At 39.9% G+C, this 19,575-nt stretch overlaps 1 long non-coding RNA gene across 1 annotated transcript in view; it reads right to left on the minus strand.

The window, feature by feature from the left end:
• LOC120542775 overlaps window positions 1–19,575 on the minus strand; it is a 154,245-nt gene that overhangs the window by 44,150 nt on the left and 90,520 nt on the right. Inside the window, exon 2 of the long non-coding RNA XR_005636232.1 lies at window positions 1,517–1,560. This is a non-coding gene — a long non-coding RNA (uncharacterized LOC120542775). The remainder of the gene's footprint in view (window positions 1–1,516; window positions 1,561–19,575) is intronic.

Genomic DNA, 19,575 nt, shown 5'->3' on the forward strand with positions numbered 1-19,575 from the left:
CTGTGCTCACTGCCCGGCACCATGGAGCTCGACTTGCATTTGCCATAGAATACCAGAATTGGCAGGTCCACCACTGATATCCTGTGCTTTTCACACATGAGAGCAGGTTCACCCTGAGCACATGTGACAGACATGAAAGTGTGTCGAGGAGCCATGGAGAACGTTATGCTGCCTGTAACATCATTCAGCATGACCGGTTTGGTGGTGGGTCAGTGATGGCCTGGGGAGGCATATCCATGGAGGGACGCACAGACCTTTACAGCCTAGACAACAGCACCTTGACTACCATTAGGGATTGTGATAAAATCCTTGGACCCAAAGTCAGACCTTATGCTGGTGCAGTGGGTCCTGGGCTCCTCCTGGTGCACAACAATGCCCATCCTCATGTAGCGAGAGTATGCAGGCAGTTACTGGAGGATGAAGGAATTGATACCATTGACTGGCCCCCATACTCGCCTGATCTAAATCCAACAGAATACCTCTGGGACATTATGTTTCAGTCCATTCCACTCCACCAAGTTGCACCTCAGACTGTCCAGGAGCTCAGTGATGCCCTGGTCCAGATCTGGGAGGAGATTCCCCAGGACACCATCTGTCGTCTAATTAGGAGCATACCCCGATGTTGTCAGGCATGCATACAAACATGTGGGGGCTATTCAAACTATTGAGTACAATTTTTGAGTTGCTTCAATAAAATTTTGGCAAAATGGACTAATCCGCTGCATATTTTTTTCACTTTGATTTTCAGGGTGTCTTTGAATTCAGCCCTCTGTAGGCTGATAATTTTCATTTCCATCAAACGATGCGCCATCCTTTCGATCCTAATACATTACCCAGTCCTTATCAGTATAGATATCCAGCATGATTTTTTTTCCCATTGAGATCTGATATGTTTTCAAAGTGTTCCTTTCATTTTTTGAACAGTTTATTAAAAAAAAAAACAAAACAACTACAAACATATGTAACGCTGAGAATCGTTACGCTGAGTCCTAATATATTTGAATATTTACTTATTTTTAATTAGAATAGTGAAACTATTTAAGCTACATGAAAATACATACCATCACATGTAAAGAAGAGATACAAACCTGGGCTGTTTTACCAGTGATTTGTGCAACCTCTAAATCTGTGATCAACAAAGCCCCTCAGTTATAAACTCGTAGATAAGGTTCACACATCCCGAAGTACAAAAAAACATCAGTTTGAAAGAAACTGCCATTAATGCCTACATCATTTTCAAGCTTACCTGGCCTTCTGTTCAAAACCCACTGCTATACCTCCTGTAAAACCCTGCAATTAGAATATCTCTCCACCCTTACTTTTTTGTAAACCAGTGTTGGAAGACAAAAGCAATGAAGTATAAACTACAATACCTAAGGAGGAAAAATGCTGTATCACTAGCAAAAAACAAAAAGTACAGAAATACATAAACTGCTTCTGTCTACATAATCTCCCTGAAGGATACAAAGTTGATGAACCCTAGCACAACCAATGAAATTGTACAGTTAGTTCTTACCGTGTGCCCAGTTATGTTGGATTAGCTTCTGACCTCCTATGAACCTGTAATGGAAAAGCAGTATAAGTAAATGAATGCTGATAAGCATGGAGGTTAGCCCTGTAGACTCACAGCTCCGTGGAGACCTGTGAAGAACATTATGCTCATTTATATAGTATATTCTTCCTACATCCAAAGTTATGGTATGAGATAATATAATAACTAGCTATAACAGTATAAAATATAAGTGATTAATAAAGACCTCATATTTTCATTTGATACATGGGTTGTCCATTTGGTCTGTTAGAATAATATGCACTCAATCATCTATTGGAATGTACCTTGTAAAGCATGTAGTTTCATTCCAACAGATGACACATCACAAATATTAGCACAAATCTCATACCAAATGGCATGTAACAGAGACATAGCAACTGGATTAACACACAGATGCACAGACACACATGGACACCCTTATCCTTTCATTAAAGTGGATAATATATAATATAATATAATATAATATAATATAATATAATATAATATAATATAGCGTGGTGGCATCATGTATAATATTGTATTCTAACAGATCTAGAGATCCTAGTTTTAAATAAAATGCATAGAGTTTTCAAGTCATTCCCATTCCCTTGTGGGTTTTCATTCAGGTCCTCTGATTCTCCTCTAATATTCCTCTAGAACAAGGTTCCCCAACCTCCGGTCCGGGTGTCTGACAGCCAGCAACGGAGACTCACTCAGTGAAGCACTACAGCAAAATGGCTGCCCCCTTCACTGAGGACACTTTTCAGAACGCTAGGCGGGCGGGACTTTGCAGTGGCACAGAAAGAAGAGAGAAACCGAGCCGAGGAGAGATAGGAGCACATACTACAGGTAAAATTCCATTACAGCTAAATTTTCATTACAATGAAGCATTTTTATGGTCCCAACAGGTTCCCCATATGACACGAGTCTATAGAAATCTTGTTACTACAAAGTACATTCAGCAGATACTTTCATTACAATGAAGTGCCAAAGACCTTGAAATGCTTGTATGAATCGTTCCCAGAAGAGCAGTTAGTTCTGTAGTCGCAGCTCAGTTGTGCACAACGATCCCCTAACAGAAACATTGTAAAGAAAATTTCTTTCTTTGAACTTTCCTCATATATTTTATTTTTGCTGTTTTTGTTTTCATGGGTTTTCAGTGATACCTTTTGCTTATTGCTTTTCAATATTTGAAAAACATCCATTGTAATTTAAGTCATTGTCACCCTCCAATAGAAACATATTAGAAAAAAAACTTTACATTTTTACAGTTCTCAATTGCGGCAAAAAGAAAAAAGATGTTGCCAGTGAATTCGGAATTTCGCCATCAAAACTGTCAACTTTCTTGAAAGACAGAAAGACCGAGCAAAAAATGAAGAAAAATCTCGGGTTGCAAACGTATGTGAACTGCTGCATTTGAAGATGCCGAAAAAGCAGTTTTTATGTAGTTCAGTGATGCTCGTTCAGGAAACATTCCTATTAATGCAGCACTCATTCAAGAATATGTGAGGTTTCTAAACTCTCTTGGGACCTCCCCCAACTAGACAGCATGATGAAGAGAGTCCCGAAGTGCGATCACCGCGTCTGTGGAAGACTGTTTATCTGTTGCCAGGGCAACAGCAGGCTCAAAGCTATGCTGCGTCTCTCTGCTAAAGCAAACAGAAAAGATCTTTATGGGTGATGCAAGGAACATTGTAAATGCAGGAAACAGGATTACTTGGCCACTAACCTGGCCATCACCCTGCCCGATTGCTGTGTCTGTGTATAGCAGAGTGGCAGATCACACTACAATAAATACCCGTGCTGTTCCTGTTTCAACCTGAATGAAAGCTGCTTTTGTTATTGAGTACTGAGACTCCGTAACAAACTTGTGTTTTGGGGTGTAACACAGGGACTTACAGCGTGACCACAATCTTTTAGGATTCAGGTCTGTGGCGCCTCACTGCACCTCTGTGAGCCTGCTGTTGCCCTGCCCCGGCAATGGACAAACAACCTTACACAGACGCAGCAATCGTGCTTCGGGATGCACTTCAGCGTGACATACCTATTTGGAGGGGTGCGGGATCCCAAAAGAGTTCAGAAACCTCACAATATGAAGAAGAAGTAAAGGATGGTTCAGCTCCTGATTGATAGCTGTGCTGACCACAACATACTTCCGCATTTAGATAATGTTTGTGTTGAATTCCTCCCACCCAATTGCACAGCAGTGCTTTAGCCATTGGGTTTGGGTATCATTCGCACCCTGAAAGTGTATTATTTCAATGAAATGCTGAGAAAAATTCTTGTCAGCATAACTTGTAGACAGGAGGAGATTAAAATTAACGGATAAGAGGCTATTGAAATGATTGCCAACGCCTGGACGCAAGTTTAAGAAAATACTATAGCAACAAATACAGAATCTCATTACAACTAAGTTTTCATTACAACTAAATATTTTTTAGGTCCCTGGCAGTTCGTTGTAACAGAATTGTACCTGTAGATGCACTACAGGCATACAGGCACTATTGGACACCCCACCCTGCAGACTCAGTATCCAGCCAGGCTGGAGGAGCCAGAGGAGGAAAATCTGAGGCGGCAGTGGAGCACCAGCACATGGGGGAAGAGGCAGAAGATACCCGGAGGCAGGGAGAGGGGGCACCTGGTTGGTGGTGACAGCAGGAGAGGCTGCAGTTAACAGCTGCAGCTACCATCTTGAAGGAAGCAGCAAGTGTGTGTGGAGCTGTGAGGGGGAGTGCTTAAAGGTACAGGAGCAGAGTTTTGGCAGTGAGCACACTTCTCTTATACACAGAAGTAAAATGACTTTCTAAAGGTAGATTACTGACCAGAGTTTTTGAGTTACGAGAGCTACTCCAGAGATTTTTTTCAGAAAAACACTCACCACTAGCAGTACATTTTAGTGATGCAGAATAGGTCACAATACTTGCCTACTTGCGTGACATATTCAGCCTTCTCAACAAACGTAATCTGTCACCAGGGAAGAAAGACCACTATGTTCAAGTTGGCAGATAAAGTGGCTTCATTCAAAGCCAAACTTGATTTATGGGGCACATGAGTGAACACTGGGATTTTTGGTATCTTTCAAACGTTAGCAGAGGTTATTAAAGATACAAAACCAGGGCATACTTTCTCCCAGCTGGTGTATGATCACCTATCTCAGCTTTCAATAGAGTTTGAGCATTATTTCCCAACCACAAAAGACCCCCGAAATGGGAAGGAATGGATCCATGACCCATTTGTGAAAAAGCCAGGTGAATCAACTTTGTCTGTGCTTGAAGAGGATCAACTGTTTGAGGTTACAAAATGATGGTGGCCTTAAAAGTATGTTTGAGATAAGTCAAGACGGAATATCCTGAGGTTGCCACAAAAATCACTGAAAAGTCTGTTTCCATTTCCAACATCCTATCTTTGTGAAGTAGCATTTTCTGCAGTGACAGCAACCAAAACAAGATTACGGAGTAGACTGAACATAAGCAACATACTTCGCTTGTCACTGTCTTCCATCGTCCCAAGATGGGATCGTCTGGGTGCAGGAAAACCAGCTCAGGGCTCCCACCGATTCTGCATTATGATAAGTTGTATAATTTCTATTACGATATTATAACTTAATAATAATAGAAATGTAATGTATATTGTGTATAAAACTGCCCTATGAACCCGCCCCAAATTTATTTCCATTTTTTAAATAGTCATTAATTTAAAATACTTAATATACTTTAATACTAAAGATCTCAGAATCTTAACAAAAAATAAACCTCTGAACTCTCTAATCTAGTTCATGGTCATGGAAGCCAACAGCTACCCCACAACATTAAGGGTAAGGACAAAGTCATGCACACATCCCCTGGGCCCATTTTCAAAAGCCAACTAATCTAATAAGCATGTTTATAGGACATAGGAGGAAACTGGCAGCATCCAGAAAAAACTTCACTTGCACTTGACAGGGATAAGTAAAGTTCACACAGACATTAAGCAGGATGGGATTTACAGTATACTTGGTACTCTGTGAGGGAGCACTACCTGGCTGGTTCAATCTGGATAGTACAAGAGTAAAATGCGACATGAGTTAGGGTGTGAAGTAAGCATTAAATGCTGGGTACTAGTGCTGGGCGGTATGACCAAAATTCTATATCACAGTATTTTTCAAAATTATACCGGTTTCATGGTATTCAACGGTAATTTATTTACATGCATGAGTGGATGTTAACCACATTTTCCACTGCAATTACTGCAGTAGACTGGCTAAGAATAAACTATTCCACTGTCATGAGAACTGTACATTGTACAAAAAAACATTTTAATGTGCACACAAGTATTAATGCAGGTTTGCACGGCACCATAAAGTGATAGTTTTCAAGGGGGTGTCACTAATGAAGAGAAGGAATCACGTTGCATGACAGTTGCCGTCAAAATACAGAACCTTTTTATTGAACAAATTTTGCAAACAACTTGAACTATAATTTTGACAACATATTTTTAACCATCCAAAGAGGCATTTAGACTTAGTAAAATATCCAGAGGTGCTTGTCAAAAGTTGTATTGCACTGAACATATCTTAGAAAAGGAATAAATAGTAAATATTTTTTGGAAACCAACTACACTTTCTGTTAATGTTAACAATCTCCGTCCACTGATACGTTAGCTATATGGATTGTAATGCCATTGGTTATCTCGATGCACCGCTTGCTTTTTTTGTCGGAGGCAGTACCTCTAGCAAAGGCATCTACAAGTGAAGTCTGACTTGAGTGGCCTCTAGCTTTTTCAGTTTTACCTGAGAACGTGGAGGGTGCCAATCTTAGTTTCATACATTCATGGTACTCCAAAGCATGTTTGCGGCTAAGATGGTGCAGCAAATTGCTCGTGTTGCCGCCTCATTAGCTCGACAGCATTTGCAGTTAACAGTTGTTTGGTTCATGTCCAACCTTTTAAAAACAAAGTATCTCCAGACAACAAACACAACAACAACATTTATTTATATAGCACATTTTCATACAAATAATGTAGCTCAAAGTGCTTTACATGATGAAGAGATATAAACGACAAAGAAAGAATTAGAATAAGACAACACTAATTAACATAGAATAAGAGTAAGGTCCAATGGTCAGGGAGGACATAAAAAACAAAAAAAAAAAACTCCAGACGGCTGGGGAGAAAAAATAAAATCTGCAGGGGTTCCAGGCCACTCTGGGCATTCTACCTAACATACATGAAACAGTCCTCTTTGTATTTAGGGTTCTCTTGGAAGGACTAGATGATGATGGTCATGCAGACTTCAGGCTTTTAATCCATCAATGTAGGAACATAACGGTGCTTTGATTAGGTGGTGATGGCACAGATCGCCACCACAGAAAACCCGGGAAAAGAAACGGAAGAGAGAGAGTAGGGGTTACTATGGATTTTAGAGCCACCATGAATAGTTATTATAATGAACTGAATATACATAGTTTCAGGATTAAATGAAGGTGAAGTTATCAGAAAGCCATGTTAAAGTAATGTGTTTTCAGCAGTTTTTTTTAAAGTGCTCCATTGTATTAGCCTGCGAATTCCGAACACGGCTCCTTTTTTCGGCAAAAGTTCTTCTGTTTCATCATGTTCAACTTTATTGTGTGCTACAAGCTTCAGTTTCGGAATGTTCTGTCCATTTTCACCACTCAATTACTCCACTAATGTATGTACTCCGTTGCATGTGTGTTTAGCGGTGTAGCAGTGAAAAAGGTACCTCCTTAAACAGTTACCCCGCTGCGCCATGTTCTGAACTTTGTTTAGGCTATTTAAACCGGTTTTGTGGTATAAGAAAAATCCATATCATAACAAAAATAAAAAACGGTTTTCGGTATGAACTGGTATACCTCCCAACACTACTGGGTACCATTGTAGTCAGGCAGGTAGTAACTGAACAACTGCAGTGCAAGCTCATTTAAATAAGTGATGCTTTATTAAAGTGCTGCCAGCTGTTTTGACAAAAACACCTGCATCTAATGCAGCTCTACTACCAGAGATGTCTATAATTCCCATCCATCTTCTTAAACATGTATCTGGGGAAAGGTCACAAGGCCTATTTTGCCAAACAGTTGACTCATCATAAAGCCAAACCCCATGTTATTCTTTACAATTGGCTCTTAACTCAAAAAAAGAACAAATGCAAGAGTCAAGTGCTGCATAGCCTTATGGCTCACCCTAAGATTAAAGTTTAGCCATGTGATCAGTTCAGCTTACATAACCTGCCCTTGCTCCATGACATTGCTACAGGTTAGGGTTTACATTTGTGACTGTTACAAAAAAAAACTTAAATGTAATGCAAGCACAGAGTCACTTCAAGCTTTCAGTGCAATTCCACCTCACCCACAGTGCTATCAACTCATTTCTCAAACCTTTATTTATCTCCTTTACCACAGACTACTTATCTGTACACTCTTGTAAGTCTCTGAAGGACACCCCAAGCGATTCTGGACCTGATCAGAGTGAGGTACCCTTGTCATATTCTTGGAGGTTGGGGGGAGTACTGGGTGGCATCAATGTGGTTAGAAGTGTTACAGGTTCCCTGGTTTTCATAAGTCTAGACAAACAACATTGAGGTTCACCTTTTGCATGAGTACATCATTAATAAAGCTGCTGATATGAATATTCAAACATTCATCTGTTACCTTAAACTACTTGGTTAATTTTTACGGCTGCAGCATATTCTAGGTATACCACATAGTGAGTGCTTCTTTGCTGTGTAATGCATTTGGATTTGTTGCATGCTGAATTGGCCCCGTATGAGTGAATGTTGATGTGTGGGTAAATACTAACGAGATACACTACAGTCTTTGTGACACTGATCTGGTTTTAAATAGTTTTGAAAATTACTGGGTGATTTTTATTCACGCTGTATTTATTATTATGTATAGAACACTAGGCATTGTGGTTTAGGATAGGGGTCACCAACTCTAGTTCTGGAGAACCACCATGGCTGCAGGTTTTCATTCTAACCATTTTCTTAGTGAGTGACTTGTTTTGGTTGCTAATTAACTTCTTTTGAACTAATTTTAATTGACTTACTCTTGAAGACTCAGACCCCTTAATTGTTTCTTTTTCCCTAATTAGCAGCCAAACAATAATGAGATACAAAATGTGCCAAAACAACTGGTGTCCATCGTACAATAACTGAAAATAAAGAATGATGAAGGTCTCAGGAATGTTGATCTGCTTAGGTACCCAAAACATTTGAACAGTGCTCTAAGAAAGAGAAAATCAACAATTTTGGAAATGTCTGCTAATGCACCACAAGAGCTGCAACAAGCAAGAATCGGCACCTCATTAAGCAGCTGGTTGGAGTGAAATGGTTAGTTTGAGGCCCTGATTTAATTGGTCTTCTGTTGCCTCCTTCACTTCACATTTAATTTCTGTTTGGGTGCCATTTAAGGAAAGAAATGAAGCAATTCAGAGGAAGGATAAAGAAATTCAGGCAAACAAATCTTAAAAAAGCAATTCAATTAAAATGAATTCACGAGAAGTTAATTAGCAAGACAAACAGGGCACTCATTGAAAAAAGGGTTAGAATGAAAACCTGTAGCTATGGTGGTCATCCAGGACCGGAGTTGGCGACCCCTGGTTTAGAAGACCATATCAGAACTGAACGGAATCAATGCTCAATAAAATTTACTTCTAGTTTCCAAAACAACCTAATTTAGTGCAGAGTTTAATAATCCTTAACATGTAGAGACTCACCAGGTTCACTTGTAGCCCCCCTAGTTCTTACTCACATTACAAAGTATAAATCGGACCCAGCAGTGTTTTTGACATTGCAGTTTTTAGATGTGGGAAAACAAAATAACTACCTGGAAAGGCACTGTATTATTTTATGTTATTGTGAGGCTCCCAGTGGCCCTAGGATCGAGCCTATTTAGAATAAAAGATGAATCTAGCCTTTACATAAGTCAACACTGATAGTGAATGGTTGATGCCTCTAACTTTGTTTAACTATACCTTTCCTGCTCAGCTGAGTTCCGATTTTCTGAAATTTTAGCACTTCTGAAAGACCATTAATTATGGTGGCTCATTACCAAAAGCTTAAAAAGCCCAACAGAGTCAAAAATTTCATGTCTACCTTAGGGCCACTATTAGATTTAAACAAATGTGGTGGTAAGAAATGCCATCCTGGTATGGGTGTAAAGCCTGAATTTCAAGTGAACACCAGTGTCTCTTTGATGTCAAAATAAGCATCCTTGTTTCGTATGGCTCTAAAGAATCTGCTCACTGCTCCCCTTAATGCATTGTTTACTTCTTTTGCTTAACACAGCCTGTCATGGAGGAGTCACAGTAACGGTAAACTTAAGGAAGTGGTGAGGCTGTGAATTGAGAGCAGTCAACACACTGCAATGTCACCTTCGAGCCACAGGATGCTATCAGACTTTTTTTTTCTAATCTTGCTGTTTGCAGGGAACAAAGAAGCTGTACTTGAAGTCACGTGCATACGTTAAAAATACTCAATTACACCGCCTACAAGTGTGGCAAAGAACAGCAGTGAACATGAGTTATGTCTCTCTGGGGTCACTTCAGTTTTTGGTCAGTGATGCCCTGACCTTACAGATTTCTGCATCTGGTGCATGCACTCTGCCTCAGTTCCTCCATTAAACAGTTTATGCAAGATGTTTTGAAGCATGGAAGCAGATTAGATAGCAGAAGCCAAACAAACTAACTTTACCAGGAAGAGAAAAAAATTACAGTTAGGTCCATAAATATTTGGACAGAGACAACTTTTTTCTAATTTTGGTTCTGTACATTACCACAATGAATTTTAAATGAAACAACTCAGATGCAGTTGAGGTGCAGACTTTCAGCTTTAATTCAGTGGGGTGAACAAAACAATTGCATAAAAATGTGAGGCAACTAAAGCATTTTTTTAACACAATCCCTTCATTTCAGGGGCTCAAAAGTAATTGGACAATTGACTCAAAGGCTATTTCATGGGCAGGTGTGGGCAAGTCTGTCGTTATGTCATTATCAATTAAGCAGATAAAAGGCCTGGAGTTCATTTGAGGTGTGGTGCTTGCATGTGGAAGATTTTGCTGTGAACAGACGAAAACACAAAAAAATTCATCCAAGAAATTGCTACAATATTACGAGTGGCAAAATCGACAGTTTGGTACATCCGGAGAAAGCAAGCAAGCACTGGTGAACTCAGCAACGCAAAAAGACCAGGACGTCCACGGAAGACAACAGTGGTGGATGATCGCAGAATCATTCCCATGGTGAAGAGAAACCCCTTCACAACAGCCAACCAAGTGAACAGCACTCTCCAAGGGGTAGGCATATCGATATCCAAGTCTACCATAAAGAGAAGACTGCATGAAAGTAAATACAGAGGGTGCACTGCAAGGTGCAAGCCACTCATAAGCCTCAAGAATAAAAAGGCTAGATTGGACTTTGCTAAAGAACATCTAAAAAAGCCAGCACAGTTCTGGAAAAACATTCTTTGGACAGATGAAACCAAGATCAACCTCTACCAGAATGATGGCAAGAAAAAAGTATGGAGAAAGCATGGAACAGCTCATTATCCAAAGCATACCACATCATCTGTAAAACACGGTGGAGGCAGTGAGATGGCTTGGGAAGGCATGGCTGCCAGTGGCACTGGGACACTAGTGTTTATTTTTGATGTGACACAGGACAGAAGCAGCCGAATGAATTCTGAGGTGTTCAGAGACATACTGTCTGCTCAAATCCAGCTAAATGCAGTCAAATTGATTTGGCGGCGTTTCATGATACAGATGGACAATGACCCAAAACATACAGCCAAAGCAACCCAGGAGTTTATTAAAGCAAAGAAGTGGAAAATTCTTGAATAGCCAAGTCAGTCAGCTGATCTTAACCCAATTGAGCAGGCATTTCACTTGTTGAAGACTAAACTTCAGACAGAAAGGCCCACAAACAAACAGCAACTGAAAGCCTCTGCAGTAAAGGCCTGGCAGAGCATGGAAACCCAGCATCTGGTGATGTCCATGAGTTGAAGACTTCAGGCTGTCATTGCCAGCAAAGGGTTTTCAACCAAGTATTAGAAATGAACATTTAATTTCCAGTTATTTAATTTGTCCAATTACTTTTAAGGCCCTGAAATGAAGGGATTGTGTTAAAAAATACTTCAGTTCCCTCACATTTTTATGCAATCTTTTTGTTCAAGCCTTGTGCCAGTATGCTAACCAATGATAAACAGTCCACAGTCACGAACAAGTGGAAGTCGCATATTCATGGTAGCTAACCACTGGTTTTCACACATCAAACATAGAATTTTCTGCAAAATCTGACATTTAAACAAAAGGCACTCGCCATGCACTGCAGAAGGACTGCTGTAAACAGCAAATCCATAAATCAAACTTTAATTCATACACCCAACCATGTAACCTTTCACTGATCCCTCCATCATCCAAGTTCATCCATGAATCCATGAATTTGCTGAAATGTACATCCATCCATTAAATTAAGGCCTTCTATTTAATGAACCAGTCATTCTCCTATAGTTAATTAATCCTCTTAATTTATTCAACCATTTCATTATTTTAATGAACATCTATCCATCCACCTATCTTTCCATCCAATCAAGCCTTTACTGAATCCTCTATCCATCCATTTAGTTAAATATCAATCTACTCATCCATTCTCTCAAAACTGCAATCCATCCATCAATTTTGTGAATTCTCTGTTCTTTAATCAGTTTATTAATGAGCCCTCCATTTATCAACCCACATTTCCACTCATCCATTTATTTACTGAAGCACCCATCCATCCACCCACCCACTAATTGATCCCGTCATCTATTTACTGAATTCTCTATTCTTCCATCTGTCTAAATACCCCATCATCCATTTAGTGTTTCTTTCTATCAATAAACTCACCTTTCTCCTCGTTCTCACCTGAGGCTAACCACAACAACCACTCAAACACAGTCAATGTTTTTTTTCTGCCATCCTTATCAGAGGCACTGTTGCCAGAATTGGTTAAGTTACAAAAACCCAATAGTCCTTCAGAAACCTGCACATCCTGTATTACTCAACAGAGGCAGAGCAAGCCTACTGTATGTCTAAGGTTATGTCTCTTTGTATCAAACACTCGCTTTTGGAATGCAGGGGGCTTTTGATATCCTCATTTTGTGTTTTTTTTTCTGTCAGAAAAGGGTGCTGAATTACACTAATTTGTATTGGCAGTGGTGGGACTGTGTGCACAGGAGGTCATGGAAAACACTATGTCATATTTGGTGAGGAAGAAACCCTCAAGATTTTAAGGAAATTACTGAGGATGTAGTAATCTGTTCATTTTCTTTCTTTTTTTTTGTACAAACATTTTTAAAAAGTGCCCAAAACTGTTAATTACTTCAGATCTCCCACAGTCTGGATCAGTGCAGTTGAATGAACCTTCATGTGAACTCACCATTGTAGTCAGAGCCACATGTATAAGCACATGAACTTGTCTCCCCACCTTTATTATAAAAGGAAGGCTACAGCTGTTGTGTGGGTAGAGGATGATGGGTGAATGCTAACCCAGTTTTCAACAAACTCCTTTTGGAGACAGGATCCAATGTAGATCCAATCCTACAGCCCAAACCCAAGTCAGAGGCCAATGTGCCAGCCCCTGTGCCCCAGACCACTGTATTCACATCACCTCTTAGAAGGAGAACACCATTCACTCTCATTATTTATCTCTTAGCTTCATCCCTGCCACAGGCCTGCAGCCTTACTCTTTAGGCACTCCACATGCTGCTAAAGGGCTTCCATTTTCAGGTTAATTGGTTAATCTCCCATGCTCACCTTTATAAATTTTATAAAAGGCGGTCTTCTCCTTAGTGTTTTTTCTTCATAATGAGCCATTAACTTTGAAGGACTGGCTATAATCACTATGAAACAGCACAAAAACCTCAGCGTGGTCCTGGGTGTTGTTTGGTTGCTTCAGAAGTCAAGGGTAAAACAAGCTAAATTCAAAGCTGCAGAACAAGTGATGTATGGTGTAGAGCTCCATACCCACTGGTATGATTGCAGGTCTGGTTATTGTCTGTTAAAAGTTTACATATTTTACCCATGTCCATGTGGATTGTCTCTAGCTAGCCAAGTTTCCTTCCAAGTCCAATAACAGATCAATTAAATTAGTCCATTGTGCTCAATGACAGACTGGTGGACTAGCCATGATTGCTTTCTGTCCTGTACCTTGTACTGCTGGCATAGACTATCTTTTTCTGTATTTTCTTTGTTTCTGGAAACTGAAGGATGGAAACATGGAGAATTAGAGATTGTGATGATGTTGTCATGGAGTCCAACATGGTGACTGCTCTGCTTTTCTGACCCAGAGCAGATTGTTGTATACATATGTCCCAGAGACAGAACCTTTGGGACTTTGACATGGTGCACTATGAATGAAGTGCTTTTTGATGGTTGCATTCCATAGGCTGCACACATTACTTTTTTAAAACAATTGTAAGAATAACAAAGCAGCTTCCTGCTTAACTTCTTCATGTGATAAAATGTGCTTAGAAGTCACAGAAAAAAACATAATTACCCTCTTCCTGCATTTTGCTTGTTGTATCAGTAGTTCTTAAAGCATTAAAAATGCTCATAGCTCACTATACGCAATGCTGACCAAATTCAGTACCATTGCATAATTCTATTGAGGTGCCTCGTGTTTTAGAGGTTTGCACAGTGAGCTGGTGCGGCTGACGCTGCCCTTTCTGATAGCTGACAGCTCATCTTTCACATGCCGTTTGTGCACCAGATCTGACAGTTTGGTTGGGAAACACACATTGGTATTTCCCTAAAGTCACAAACAAATGCTGACCATTGGGGATTATCCAAAAGCTACAACATAGTTCATGGCTTACTGGCATTTAAAAAAAATAATAAAATAAGCTTTCATAATGGACAGTAACAGTTTCATCCATCTGGACCTTTAGGATTGCCTCCAATGGGTTTTATCAGGTGTGCCATGGTGGCATACCAAGAAGCACTGCTCCAAGGACCCAGACTGTCTGTGTCAATGAGGATTTTCCTCCTACATCTCCAGTAAGTGTGTGTCAAGTGTGACTCTAAATTAGTTTAGTGTGAGTGTGTGTGGGTGTACCCTGCAGTGGACTGGCATTTCGATAGCCCTGTAATAATAAAAAAACAACCTAAGAAACTAAACTGATGAAATTATAGTATTATGGGTGTATACAGATAAACCTCACTGGCACAAGTGAGTAAAAATTGTCACGGTATGTCATCCTTAACAGGCATTCTGAAGCAGCTCTTTGAATTTCCTCCTAGACTTAGTGGGTCCTTTAATGTGCACACGGTAAGAATCTGTAAATGAAGTCACAGTCTCTTGTGCCTCTCTCTAAGCTCAGCCCCTCATTTTCTGTATCATTTAGAGAAGATCAGCAGAGACATATACTGGCAAACCCACTCAAATTGAAGCAGAGGAAGTGAAGAAGCACAGCAAGCAGATATGTGAAACTCTGTCATGTTCTGGCCTGTTATAGCATTTGAGTGCCTCCTCACTTCACACCAACCTCTAACTTGCCTTTTTAACTAAAGTTTCCATATCTGTCACTTTATAGCAAAATTCTGGAAATAAAGGATACAATCTGCATTTTACTTTTACATTTTTTTCAGCTTCCAATTCAGAAAACTGTAAAGCGCTTTGTGGTGGAGGGGGCTAAAACAAGCACCACAAAATACACAGCCACTGACTGATAATGCCCTCTTGGCTGCCTTTCAGATATGGAGCATCAACTGTGTGCTTAACCTAGTACTGTGAAAGTAATACATGGAGCTGTTCTGCTGCCTCAGTTGTTCTTTTTTAACTTAAAGTTCCCCTGTTGTGCTTAAAAACTTCATAAATAGGAAAGTCACTCTTGGGGACTGGAGGTGCTTTTCCCTTTATTTTTTAACTAAGCCTCTTCCTTTTTAAGTTGATTATGGTGGCTTTGAAGTGCATAGCACAAATACCATATCAGAAAAGACAAAAAATATATGACACTCCTTACAGGTGGCAAGTCCAGCATACATTTTTGTGCTGAAGGTTGCATGTCTGTATTAACAGGAGTGGAAAAAATAATGGAAATATCACATGACAGAACAGACTGAAGTAGCTAAATCACAATTTCAAATGCTGCTGCAAAGCTAAGTCAGATTTGGTCGGTTGCCAATTAGTCACGTTTGTCAACTATAAAAGGTCTAATAATTGGTACTTTGTTGTGCCAGTTTTCATAGCAACATGAGATCACTAAAAGAGTTCTAAAGAGGCCAAACAGTAGGTTACCATATTACAAGTGTGTTGGTCACGTAAACAGCATTTCCTGGAAATACAGTGGTCTCCGGTCAACAGGCGCAAAGGACACAATAGTACAACTTCTAAGTACAGGTACAACCTTAAAGATTTCCTCAAAATTGAATAACATCTTCTGCAAAATAGACTTCCACCTCCTTCATCTCTTAAAGAACTATAGGCTTTTCTACATAAAGAATGATGCAGTGTCTCACTTTACACAGTTCAGAAGAGCTTCAGTCTTTCTTGAAATGGTGTCATTCAAATCCTGAAGGCCAAGGGTGGCAAGCTGCTTACTAGTTCCTTGATATTACTATACTGTTTGGGGTTTTTCCTACTTTGTTCACCACTGTACCTGGCTAATTAGAAGTGATTCATCAGTCCCGACACTCAGGATTATCCATCCATCCTCTTCCGCTTATCTGAGATCAGGTCGCGGGGGCAGCAGCTTGAGCAGAGATGCCCAACTTCCCTCTCCTCGGCCACTTCTTCTAGCTCTTCCAGGGGAATCCCGAGGCATTCCTAGGCCAGCCGGGAGACATAAACCCTCCAGCGTGTCCTGGGTCTTCCCTGGGGCCTCCTCCATGTGAGATGTTCCCGGAACACCTAACCAGGGAAGCGTCCAGGAGGCATCCTGATCAGATGCCCGAGCCACCTCATCTGACTCCTCTCGATGCGGAGAAGCAGCGGCTCTACTCTGAGCCCCTCCCGGATGACTGAGCTTCTCACCTTATCTTTAAGGGAAAGTCCAGACACCCTGCGGAGGAAACTCATTTCAGCCGCTTGTATTTGCGATCTCGTTCTTTCGGTTACTACCCATAGCTCATGACCATAGGTGAGGGTAGGAACGTAGATCGACTGGTAAATTGAGAGCTTTGCCTTATGGCTCAGCTCCTTTTTCACCACGACAGACCAATGGCGTATTCTGCTTGGCCTGCCGGTACCTATCAGCTGCCTCCAGAGTCCCACAGGACAAAAGGGTCCTGCAGGACTTCTTCTTCAGGTTGACGGCATCCCTCACCACCGGTGTCCACCAATGGGTTCTTGGATTGTCGCCACGACAAGCACCGACCACAACTCCGGTCAGCCGCCTCAACAATAGAGGCGCAGAACATGGCCCATTCGGACTCAATGTCCCCCACCTCCCTCGGGACGTGGTCAAAGTTCTGCCGGAGGTGGGAGTTGAAGCTACTTCTGACTTGGTAAGTAACAGAAAACAGAGAGTGTTATTAAATGCTTTCCCAAATGTCTTAACTCATCCATGGAAGTTAACTGAAGGCAGCAGCCTGTCTGTCATTCTGTTTATCTTATACACAAATGACTGCTGGAGTCCATACTAGGACAAAACATACTCTGAAATCTGCAGGTGACAATGTCTTTGTGAGTCTTCTACAAGCTAAGGAGGACAGCCACAAAACCTGCTGTTGATGAGCTTGGTCAATGGTGTGATTGTTCCTACTTACAGGTAAATATCTCTAAGATAAAAGTATACAGCTGTAAATTGTAGGTGCTTCCAACCTCCCACTTTCTCAACTACAATTAATGGGGAGACAGTAACGATGGTGGAGCACTGCAAACATCTAGGGACAATCATTGGTAACCGGTTAAGTTTTGATCTTAACATGGAACAACTTTGTAAGACAGGGCAGAAACAACTTTTCTTTTTTTTAAATGAAACTCTGTTTTATAGTGGAGAAAACCGTAATGAGATTTGTTTTTAAAGCCTTATACAGAATCTGGTGTTACATTTGCTTTTATATGTTGGTTTGTAACCTCAGCATTAAGAATATAAACTATTTTAACAACATTGTAGTTTACAGAATACCTTGTCCCTAAAGTATGTCAAAAACAGGTTAGAAAGGAGACTGACTTAATACTGTCAAACAATAATCCACCTCCTTTTACTATATTTAAGCTTTTGTCATGCTCCGGATCCTAGGACCTTGTTCCCTGCTGTTTAGAGCAGACTCCATTTTATTTCTAAGACATACAGCATCTTGCGTCATGAACAGGGCTGTGAAGTAAGCGTTGGAGTCAAAGTCTTAGTTGGTAAAAATGCAACAATTTAAACTCTGACTAAATATAAATTTTATTACACTGTGTTGAAATTTTCAATTTCACATATACTAATTCGATTAAACTATTTTTTCTTCTAGACCTTTGATAAAAATTTAGCTTCTTTTTAATTGCGTAAGTTTAGTCTTGCTTTTAATGTTATTCAGTGCTTGTAAGCCACAACATTGCTATAGCCTTTAACCTTTAAATGACTGCCATGGAGCAGCAGGAATTGAATTGACAATCTACAGGGAGACTCAATAGTAGTGATGTGATAAACTTCTCCCCGTCTTACACAGCATCTCTCTCATCTGCCAGGGAGCTACGTACTTCTTGGCATATCAAGACTCTGCAAAAATTTACCATGAGAGAGTTATATAGAAGTTTTAAATTGACATAAAATTAAAAATGGGATAAGGATTAGGCCAGGAGTTATGGTTATTTACCAATGAGCCTGCTAGTGGGCTTAACATTTAAGTAGCTGCAGTCTTTCAGCATTCAGTGTCTTCTGTGTACAGTGTACACAGCGTAACCTGTGGTCTACTGTGCTTATTGCGAAATGACATTATTAGGATAAAATTAATGAAAAGTTCAGTATTTTTTAAGTTAAAGTTAAAATTTCTTCACAGACATGGTATATTGCATATGTATTTGCCCCACAAAAGTGTGTTCTAAAATAAAATGTTTTTTAAAAATTTTAAAAATGTGTTGTCCACACTAGTGTTTGCAATGGAGGCTGTTGGGCATGGAGGCAAAAACTTACCAAACAGGTCAATGTTTCAAACCATGTCAGTTATTGAGTATTGTTCTGCTCCTTGCATTTACACACACACACTGTAATATACTGTAGTTTATACATGTCATTTTTATACAAAAAAACAAAACATAAAAACAATACTATGAGAATCCAAAATTTCAAAAGACAACCAGCTGTGCTTGATAGCACAGTACTTGGTCTTCCTATGAAATAACCTTTCACCTCCCCCAGGGCATGGTTTCCCTTCAAAAGAGCAAATCACAATTAAACTTTTTGTGCCACAAGGTTGGTTTTGTTTTGATCTACTTATGTATTAATGTAAGAACTCACAAAAGTGAATAGAAAACATATCCTTTCTACTAAAACAGTACCAGGAATATGTGATAAATTAATTATTTCCAGATCACTTTTATTGTCACAAATATGCATTGGAAACACGGAAGGCGTGTTTTCGTATATAAACTTTTGTTTTCCAGTGTTGCCCCTAAGCCCCATTGGCCTCTGTTGTTAAGCACCAGCATGGGCAATTTCGTGTAGCAAATGCATATATGCCATGTTTGTGAAGAAATAACTGCATTTATCCTTTAAGGGGGCATAGAAAAAAGAAAAAAAGATTAATTAATAGAAAAATGACAAAATAATTATGCATTTAAAAGTTATGGCAAAAATGCAAATATTTCTACATTTCCCATAAACTTAAATCTCATAATACTGTTTTTTATGAATGTAAAATAAGAGAAGAAGAAAAAGAGAAGTCCATCGAATTACACAAAGGGATCAGCTACAGGTGAAATAAGTCACTGACTGTGAAACTGCTGGAACAAAAACCAGCAGCCACAGAGGGGCCATCTGAACTGAACTTGAAAACTACTGGTTTAAGCCCTCCAATACTTCCTCTTGTCCTTACGTTACTATTTCTGTGCCAACAAGGAATGATTAAAAAAAAAAGCACACATAAACACAC

Source organism: Polypterus senegalus, chromosome 13 (assembly GCF_016835505.1).
Source record: "Polypterus senegalus isolate Bchr_013 chromosome 13, ASM1683550v1, whole genome shotgun sequence".
NCBI lineage: Eukaryota > Metazoa > Chordata > Cladistia > Polypteriformes > Polypteridae > Polypterus > Polypterus senegalus.